The following is a 9705-nucleotide window of genomic DNA, read 5'->3' as shown; positions in this document are numbered from 1 at the left end:
GAGATTCCATAGCAATGCTATCAGATACTGTACTCATTTGGTGTGAGACAACTCACCTCGATCCAGATTCGGGAATTTAGAGAGAAGGGAGAGGGACGGATCACCCTTTTAATGAGGATCAAGCGATTCACTCAAACGTGAGCAGAGCAACTTCCTGCACTGATATCAAAGCTTCTCGGTTTTCTACCTTCTGTTCGTTCGGAATGGTTTGAATTCCTTCACACGGAAATGAGGAAATACAGTGAAAATGACATCTGCTGTGGTGAGCTTCAGGTTCCAACTAAGAGACGCTACCTAGAAATTCATTTGGGCAGTTTTGTTCATGCTTCTACTTTCAGGAATACGTTTGGACTGAATTTCAACATGACTTCAATCTGCAGTCTGCACCCGCCGCAGCAGTGATGTAGGGCCTACATAATGCATTTTACACCAGTCTATAAAAAACCTGACTGGGTCGCCACACCAACCACAGTGTGATCCATCCCTGCACATAGCCCTTCATGTTATCGTTATTCTCACAGCGTTTCAACTAGCATCCCTTTATTACGCCGGATGCACTACCGAGGTTGTGTCCCAAAAGGCACTATATTCCCTTCACGGTGCACTATTTCTGACGAGGGCCCAAAGGTAATAGGGTGCCATTTGGGAAACAGCCATTGTCACCCAGGATGGCCTGCTGCCCCTGGTCTAACCTCGCTAGAGGCCTGCTGTGAGAAGAGGAATGCCTGTGAATATTTGGCAAGCAGAACGATGTTGTGGCATTAGTGTAACGGATGTGAAACGGCTAGCTAGCTAGTTATAGCAGTGACGTCACTTGCTCTGAGACCTTGAAGTAGTGGTTCCCCTTGCTCTGCAAGGGTCGTGGCTTTTGTGGAGTGATGGGTAACGATGCTTCGTGGGTGACTGATGTGTGCAGAGGGTCCCTGGTTCGCGCCCGGGTCTGGGCGAGGGGACGGTCTAAAGTTATACTGTTATATTAGGACTTAGGAGTCGGATCCTCACATGCTCTTAAGGACAAACAGGGGTTCAAACTGGTGCTGGTAATGCTGGCTTTGAGAGGTCTTAATCGTGGCTAGTGGGGCACCAAATCACACCCAGAAACCCACACAGAGGGGGCTGAAATCAGGGGCTGGCATATAAATCTCAATTTGTGTGTACGTGTGTGTGTGTGTGTGTGTGTGTGTGTGTGTGTGTGTTAGTAATTCTGTTCTGCAGCTTAACATCCATCCCTATTGGCATTCGTTTTAGATTAACACCCTTCTGCCTGTAACTACATCCACACAAATCCTGCAGCCATAGCTCTCGTGAGTAGGACCAATAGGAGAAAGCACAGTACCTTATGAAAGTATTCACACCTTGACTTTTTCCAGCCTGAATTTAAAATGGACAACATTTTGATTGTGTCACTGGCCTACGCACAATACCCCATAATGTAAAACTGGAATTTAGTTCCACTTTTTTTTTAAACAAATTAATAAAAAATGAAAAGATGAAATGTCTTGAGTCAATAAGTATTCAATCCCTTTGCTATGGCCAGCTTAAATAAGTTCAGGAGTAAACTATGCTTAACCAGTCAGGTAATAAGTTGCATGGGCTCACTCTGTGTGCAATAATAGTGTTTAACGTGATTTGAGTACAGTAACTACCTCATCTCTGTACCCCACACATACAAGGTCCCTCAAGTCGAGCAGTGAATTTCAAACACAGATTCAACCACAAAGAACAGGGAGGTCTTCCAAAGAAGGCCACCTATTGGCAGATGGGTAAAAATAAAAGCAAACATTAAATATCCCCTTGAGCATGGTGAAGTTATTAATTACACTTTGGAAGGCGTATCAATACACTCAGTCACTACAAAGATACAAGCGTCCTTCCTAACTCAGGGAGAGAAGGAAACCACTCAGGGATTTCAACACGAGGCTAATGGTGACTTTAAAAACAGTGAAATAGTTTAATGGTTGTGATAGGAGAAAACTGAGGATGGATCGACAACATTGTAGTTACGCCACAATACTAATCTAAATGACAGAGTGAAAAGGAGGAAGCCTGTACAGAATACAATACTAACCTAAATGACAGAGTGAAAAGGAGGAAGCCTGTACAGAATACAATACGAACCTAAATGACAGAGTGAAAAGGAGGAAGCCTGTACAGAATACAAAATAGTCCAAAACATGCATCCTGTTTGCAAAAAGTAGAACTGCAAAATAATTAACACTATGTATTCACGACAAAGTTATGTTTAGAGACAATCCAACAAGTCACGGAGTACCACTCTTCATATTTTTAAGCCTGGTGGTGGCTGCATCATGTTATGGGTATGGTTGTCATCGGAAAGGACTAGGGAGTTTATGATAAAAATAATCAGATTAGAGCTAAGCACAAGCAAAATCCTAGAGGAAAACCCGTTTCAGTCTGCTTTAAAACAGACACTGGGAGACAAATTCACCTTTCAGCAGGACAATAACCTTAAACACAAGGCCAAATATACACTGGAGTTGCTTACCAACACGACATTGAATGTTCCTGAGTGGCCTAGTTACAGTTTTAGTAAATAGGCTTGAAAATCTGAGACAAGACTTGCAAATGGCTGTTACGTCCAATGTTAGAAGGAGACCAAGGTGCAGCGTGGTAGGCGTACATTATACTTCTATTTTAAATGATAGCAACAAAAAAAAATGCAAACCGAACGTACTGCTATATGCAATGCAGAAAAGCAACTACACACACACAAGATCCTACAACTGAAGGTGGGAAAAGGGCTGCCTAAGTATGATCCCCAATCAGAGACAACGATAGACAGCTGCCTCTGATTGGGAACCAACAAAGAAATAGACAAACTAGAATGCCCACCCAAATCATACCCTGACCTAAACAAATAGAGAAATAAAAAGTCTCTCTAAGGTCAGGGCGTGACAATGGCTGCCTAACAATGATCAACAACCAACTTTGCAGAGCTTTAAGAACAGAATAATGGTCAAATATTGTATAATCCAGGTGTGCAAAGCCCAGAAAAGACTCACAGCTATAATCGCTGTCAAAATTGATTCAAACATGTATTGACTCAACAGGTGTGAATACTTCTGTAAATGCGATTTTTCTGTATTTCATTTCCAATACATTTTGAAAAGATTTTGAAAAACATGTTTTCACTTTGTCATTAAAGGGTGAAATCATTTTTTTAAATTCAGGCTGTAACACAACAAAATATGGAATAAGTCAAGGTGTATGAATACTTTCTGAGGCACTGTACATGGACGATGCCTCATGCTATTTAGCCTACATCAGCCCATCCCAGCCCGTAGGCACATCCAGTTGAATGAGTGTCCGTGCGCCACACTTCCCAGTCTTTTGACCCGCCGGAGCTGTGGGAATGGGGACGCAATCCAACAACTATCGAGCTTCGAGCAACCAGATTGTCGTCTCGAGGAACTTCCCCTGCTCCTTTTGAAAGGCCTTCTACAGCTTCCTCTTCATGTGTTGAACCGATAATGAGATAGACTGGATCTCCGGGTAATTTGTCTCATTCAGTCAGACTCACACGGTGAGACAGGGGCTACATTCAAAACCCTATAGCAGGACCTCTATACCAGGTGGTGTCAAAGGATGGCCCTAAAAATGGTTTAATACTGCAGCCACCCAAGTCATAGGCAAGTTGTAGACAGGTTTGGAACCAACAGAACCCTGAACAGCTTCTACCCCCAAGCCATAAGACTGCTAAATAGCTAGTTAAATCGTTAACCGACAGCTACCCAAACTAGCTGCATTACACTTTTTGCCCCAACACTTTTGACTCATCACATACGCTGCTGTTACTTTTTATTATCTATCCTATTGCCTAGCAACACCTTCCTAATATTGAGCTGCACCCTCTTTTGCCCTCAGAAGATCTCCAACTCAACAAGGTGTCGAAAGCGTTCCACAGGGCCGCTGGCCCATGTTGATTCCAATGCTTTCCACATTTGTGTCAAGTTGGCTGAATGTTCTTTGGGTGGTGGACCATTCTTGATGCACACGGGAAACTGTTGTGTGTGGACAACCCAGCAGAGTTGCAGTTCTAGACAGAAACCGGTGTGCCTGACACCCACTACAATACCTCATTCAAAGGCACCTCCGTATTTTGTCTTGCCCATTCACCTTCTGAATGGCAAACATATTCAATCCATGTCTCAATTGTCTCAAGGCTTCAAAATCTTTCTTAAACCCGACTCCTCCCTTTCGTCTACACTGCTTGACGTGGATTTAACAGGTGGCATCAATAAGGGATCATAGCGTTCACCTGGATTCACCTTGTCAGTCTATGTCATGGAAAGAACATGTTTTGTACACTCTTGTGTACATTGCTTTCGGGATTTATTCAGACCCCATGACTTCTTCCACATTTTGTTACGTTACAGCCTTGTGTCAACTGCTACCGGAGGAGATTTGAGTGTTGAAATTGTTGAAATAGTTGTTCCTATTCCATCCTACGTGTTGCTAGAGGTGGAAGTATCACCACAAACAGGTGCATGGAGAGCGGATGTCGAAAGGGTTGGCTGTGTGGGAGTAGAAGAGGTGGAACAGTGGCAGATGGCAAATCTCATTGTTTACCATCGCTATGAATTCAAGTTTAACAGTGCGTGACAGATGATGATAACATATGATAATAGACTGGTGCTACAAAGAGAGCTGGTGCCACCTGACCTGGTCAACTATTTTATAGCTGTTTAAGGTTAGGATCCCGTCCACTGTCTCCTCTCTCCCTACTCCCTCCCTCGTCTCTCCTCCTTCCTCCTACTCCTCTCTGTTTGGTGCAGACAGGCAGCAGGCAGGCTGTAATTGACTTAAATGAATGTGTCCTACTTCTGCAGAACCGCAGCTTTAAACACAATCAAACATTTCCCAGCAACCTTGCATCCCAGGCGGCAGCTGCCGAAACGTTGCACCGTCCACCTCGCTGATAGAATTATACCCCTACTTTCACTTCTTCAGTCCTGTGTCCCTCTGATCATACAATCATCCATTTATGCATCTGTTTATTTTCTCACTCATCCTATCCGGGGGGTCCTTTGTTGCCCTTTTTGTGCTCTGCAATATTGACTTTTAATGAACAGCTAGGCATCTCCAATGTAATGTGAAGGAGAAAACGGGCGTGGATGAAATGAATTCTACGCCTTTATCAGTTCCACTGAAAATGGACGGACTTTGCGGTGCTATGAGCTCATCCTATTCTCTTGTCCACGTGCAGTACCTCTGGCAGAGTGACTTATCTATCTGATAGCTTCGAACTTGAATGTGTTCCACTGTTATTGGTCGTAATCGGACCATTCTCCTAGCTGTTATCTGCAGCAGCCTGGACAGAGAAGTGGAGATGGAGGGGCCTGAGTTGAGAGCTATGGCCTTGAGAAGGCTGTCTGCCAGGAGCTAATGCAGGGAGTGGCAGGGGGGGAGGAGATAGACGATCATGTCGAACACTCCGGGCTGCTGCAGGGAGAGAAAACAGTGAGAACCTGGCGCCGAATGGCATTAGGCTAAAAGTGCATTAAGCCTCCAGTCAAACTAAACGACAGCAATGTGATTTATTTGAGAGAGAGAGAGAGAGAGAGAGAGAGAGAGAGAGAGAGAGAGAGAGAGAGAGAGAGAGAGAGAGAGAGAGAGAGAGAGAGAGAGAGAGAGAGAGAGAGAGAGAGAGAGAGAGAGAGAGAGAGAGAGAGAGAGAGAGAGAGAGAGAGAGAGAGAGAGAGAGAGAGAGAGAGAGGGAGAGAGAGAGAGAGAGAGAGAGAGAGAGAGAGAGAGAGAGAGAGAGCAATAAATATGAGGGCAGTTAATATCAGGACATTTCAGCACAGTCGGCGCTGTGATTTCTCCTTTAATCCTTTCCTATTTTTATATATCAAATAATATCAAATCCAATAATAACATCAAGAGTAATCAATTTTCATGAGATCATATTTGATCTAGACTAAGTGTAATACAAGAAAAGGGCCATTCATTGAGTGCCTATAAAGGACAGACATATTCCATAACAGAGGAATGCCCAGCTTCCTCTTAAATCAGTACTGAACCAAGTACTACTCTTGACAGAAGCTGATGCTTGGCAGTGGCACAGTCTGTGTGCATTCGGTCTTTTTATTTGCTGCTTGTTTATCTGTCTGAGTCTGTAAGTCATCCAGTCCTTTGAGGGGGGGGGGGAGTGACTCATGCCCAGTGTGGGGGCCTGTTTTCAGGCTAGGATGTGTCACGACTCCCTCTCGACCTGATCCAGGGGTTAGAACACGATGTGGGCTCCTCTCAAAGGTTGTTATCAGGAGCTGTTTGTTAATAGATGTAATGTCTGATCATTTCTATGTAATTGTTGTAATCCATTATGTAATGTTCTTATTGCAGTGAGTCTGCTTGGCTGTGGATATTGTGTTAGGCTGTACAGTACACAGTGCATTTGAGAAAATATTCAGGCCCCTTGAGTTTTGCCACATTTTGTTATGTTAGAGACTTATTCTAAAATGTATTAAATTGTTTTTTCCCCCTCATCAATCTACACACAATACCACATAATATCAAGGCAAAAACAGGTTTTTAGACATTTTTGAAAATGTATCAAATAATTAAACGGACATATTACATTTATTGAAGTATTCAGAATTATTCAGTACTTTGTTGAAGCATCTTTGGCAGCAAACACAGCCTCAAGTCTTCTTGGGTAAGACGCTACAAGTTTGGCACACCTGTATTTGGGGAGTTTCTCCCATTCTTCTCTGCAGATCCTCTCAAGCGCTGTCAGGTTGGATGGGGAGCATCGCTGCACAGCTATTTCCACAGCTATTTCCAGGTCTCTCCAGGTTCAAGCCCGGGCTCTGGCTGGGCCACTCAAGGACATTCAGATACATGTCCCGAAGCCACTCCTGCGTTGTCTTGGCTGTGTGCTTAAAGAAGAAAGACAAGAAAGGAGAGAGAAAAGGACACAGTAATTCACTCTATTTTTCACAAAGGAAGGTGGTTGTAGTTCGTGAGTGGTCGAAATTAACCTGTTAGCTTAGTCCATAGTGAAATAGGCTACATTTGCTCCCACGACATTAGTTACATAATATCTTCACAGAAAATTCTGTGTTCCCATTTCACTCCTCTTTCAGCCGACATTTATTCAATGCAGGCAAACTTTTAGCAAGCTTTTCATGCTAAATCAGTTGTCCCTGCCCCTGCCTGGTGCCAGGCCCAACAGATGCAGCTTCAGGCTCAGCAGCCCCTGTCTCCCCCTCCCCATAACCCCTGAACCAGCCCTACTCCCAAATGAAGAAGGAGGTGAGCAGCATTGTGTTGAATGACATGGCATTTGACAAAATTGCAGGGGATCCGTGGGAATGATTCCACCCTTTACGATAAGAATGAAAACACTAATTATGTTGGTCATTTACTGACATTTAGTGGTGGTAATACGCAACTGCAGGTAATTTGGGTCAATATTCTGCAGGATTCAGTGCTGTTTCATTTTTTTCCGTGGTGCATGCAGATCATTTAAGTCACCAAAATGGTAGTAACTGAAAATGTGGTTATAATGTTATTACAAATGCCATTATATTATAGGACATATGATCATATGCGTCATGTACACTCTACAGAGCCAGGACCCTCTTCATTTACATCTACATTTACATTTAAGTCATTTAGCAGACGCTCTTATCCAGAGCGACTTACAAATTGGTGCATTCACCTTATGACATCCAGTGGAACAGCCACTTTACAATAGTGCATCTAAATATTTTAAGGGGGGGGGGGGGTGAGAAGGATTACTTTATCCTATCCTAGGTATTCCTTAAAGAGGTGGGGTTTCAGGTGTCTCCGGAAGGTGGTGATTGACTCCGCTGTCCTGGCGTCGTCACTCTTCAAGTGATACAGTTTTTTCAGGGAAGTGTGTGGAAGTGGAGGAAGAGGTGAAAGACAGCGCCCGGCAGTACCAATGCAGATGATGAGGATGGAGCAAATGAGAGGAGGGGCACAGAAAGAGACAGACAAAGTCAGGATGTTGAAAAACAAGCTGATCAGTGACTTCGCTAGCAAGAAGGCTCGGCACTGGGCTCTTGTTGAGTAAGGATGAGCAAGGGCCACTGATAACTGTTAAATGGCTATGGATATTGGACCACTACACACGAGATTGAGAACAGACTGAGAACAGACTGAGAACCAGATATATCTCAAAGTAATGGCTGGATTTCCATAGAATTTGTTGTGCACAATCATCACTCCAAGTGGAAGAAACCTATTGATTTGGTGACCACTTGACCTTTCCTTTGACCTTTCCTCTAGCGTCACCATCAGGCCGTTTCCATTTCCACTTTTACAGCTGCTTATTTTCCAGTTGGTTATGTACACTTAGTTCAAAAATCTGCTGCTGATTTGATTATTTTGTTTGTTATATCATTCAATAGATGATTGTGTTCATTTATTTTAATTGAAGAGGTTAATGTATATTTAAGTTATATTTATTTTAAGTTGTTCATTAATGCTAAGAGAATTTTCCATTCAAGAATTTGACCATTAAAATTACATTTAGACTGTAAAAGATGGCCTTCAGCACATTTCTTATAAGGGTTGTCAGTCTTGCATCAAATAGTGAATTCCACTGTATTCAGAGTGTTGCAGTATTGTAGAGACCGAGGGTGGCATAGTGATGCATCCAGAAATATGATTATGTGTTGCAGTATTGTAGAGACCGAGGGTGGCATAGTGATGCATCCAGAAATATGATTATGTGTTGCAGTATTGTAGAGAACGAAGGTGGCATGGTGATGAAGAACTCCTTGCAGACTAATGGCGGTGCACAAGGTGATATATCCCCCTGCGCGGCCCAGAGACATTCACAACGGCTCTGTAACATTCCCCCTGCGCGGCCCAGAGACATTCACAACGGCTCTGTAACATTCCCCCTGCGCGGCCCAGAGACATTCACAACGGCTCTGTAACATTCCCCCTGCGCTGCCCAGAGACATTCACAACGGCTCTGTAACATTCCCCCTGCGCTGCCCAGAGACATTCACAACGGCTCTGTAACATTCCCCCTGCGCTGCCCAGAGACATTCACAACGGCTCTGTAACATTCCCCCTGCGCTGCCCAGGGACATTCACAACGGCTCTGTAACATTCCCCCTGCGCTGCCCAGAGACATTCACAACGGCTCTGTAACATTCCACCTGCGCTGCCCAGGGACATTCACAACGGCTCTGTAACATTCCCCCTGCGCTGCCCAGAGACATTCACAACGGCTCTGTAACATTCCCCCTGCGCTGCCCAGGGACATTCACAACGGCTCTGTAACATTCCCCCTGCGCTGCCCAGGGACATTCACAACGGCTCTGTAACATTCCCCCTGCGCTGCCCAGAGACATTCACAACGGCTCTGTAACATTCCCCCTGCGCGGCCCAGAGACATTCACAACGGCTCTGTAACATTCCCCCTGCGCTGCCCAGAGACATTCACAACGGCTCTGTAACATTCCCCCTGCGCGGCCCAGAGACATTCACAACGGCTCTGTAACATTCCACCTGCGCTGCCCAGGGACATTCACAACGGCTCTGTAACATTCCCCCTGCGCTGCCCAGAGACATTCACAACGGCTCTGTAACATTCCCCCTGCGCTGCCCAGAGACATTCACAACGGCTCTGTAACATTCCCCCTGCGCGGCCCAGAGACATTCACAACGGCTCTGTAACATTCCCCTGCGCGGCCCAGA

The sequence above is a fragment of the Oncorhynchus gorbuscha genome, linkage group LG26 (genome assembly GCF_021184085.1).
Source record: "Oncorhynchus gorbuscha isolate QuinsamMale2020 ecotype Even-year linkage group LG26, OgorEven_v1.0, whole genome shotgun sequence".
NCBI lineage: Eukaryota > Metazoa > Chordata > Actinopteri > Salmoniformes > Salmonidae > Oncorhynchus > Oncorhynchus gorbuscha.
This window is presented reverse-complemented; position numbering follows the sequence as displayed.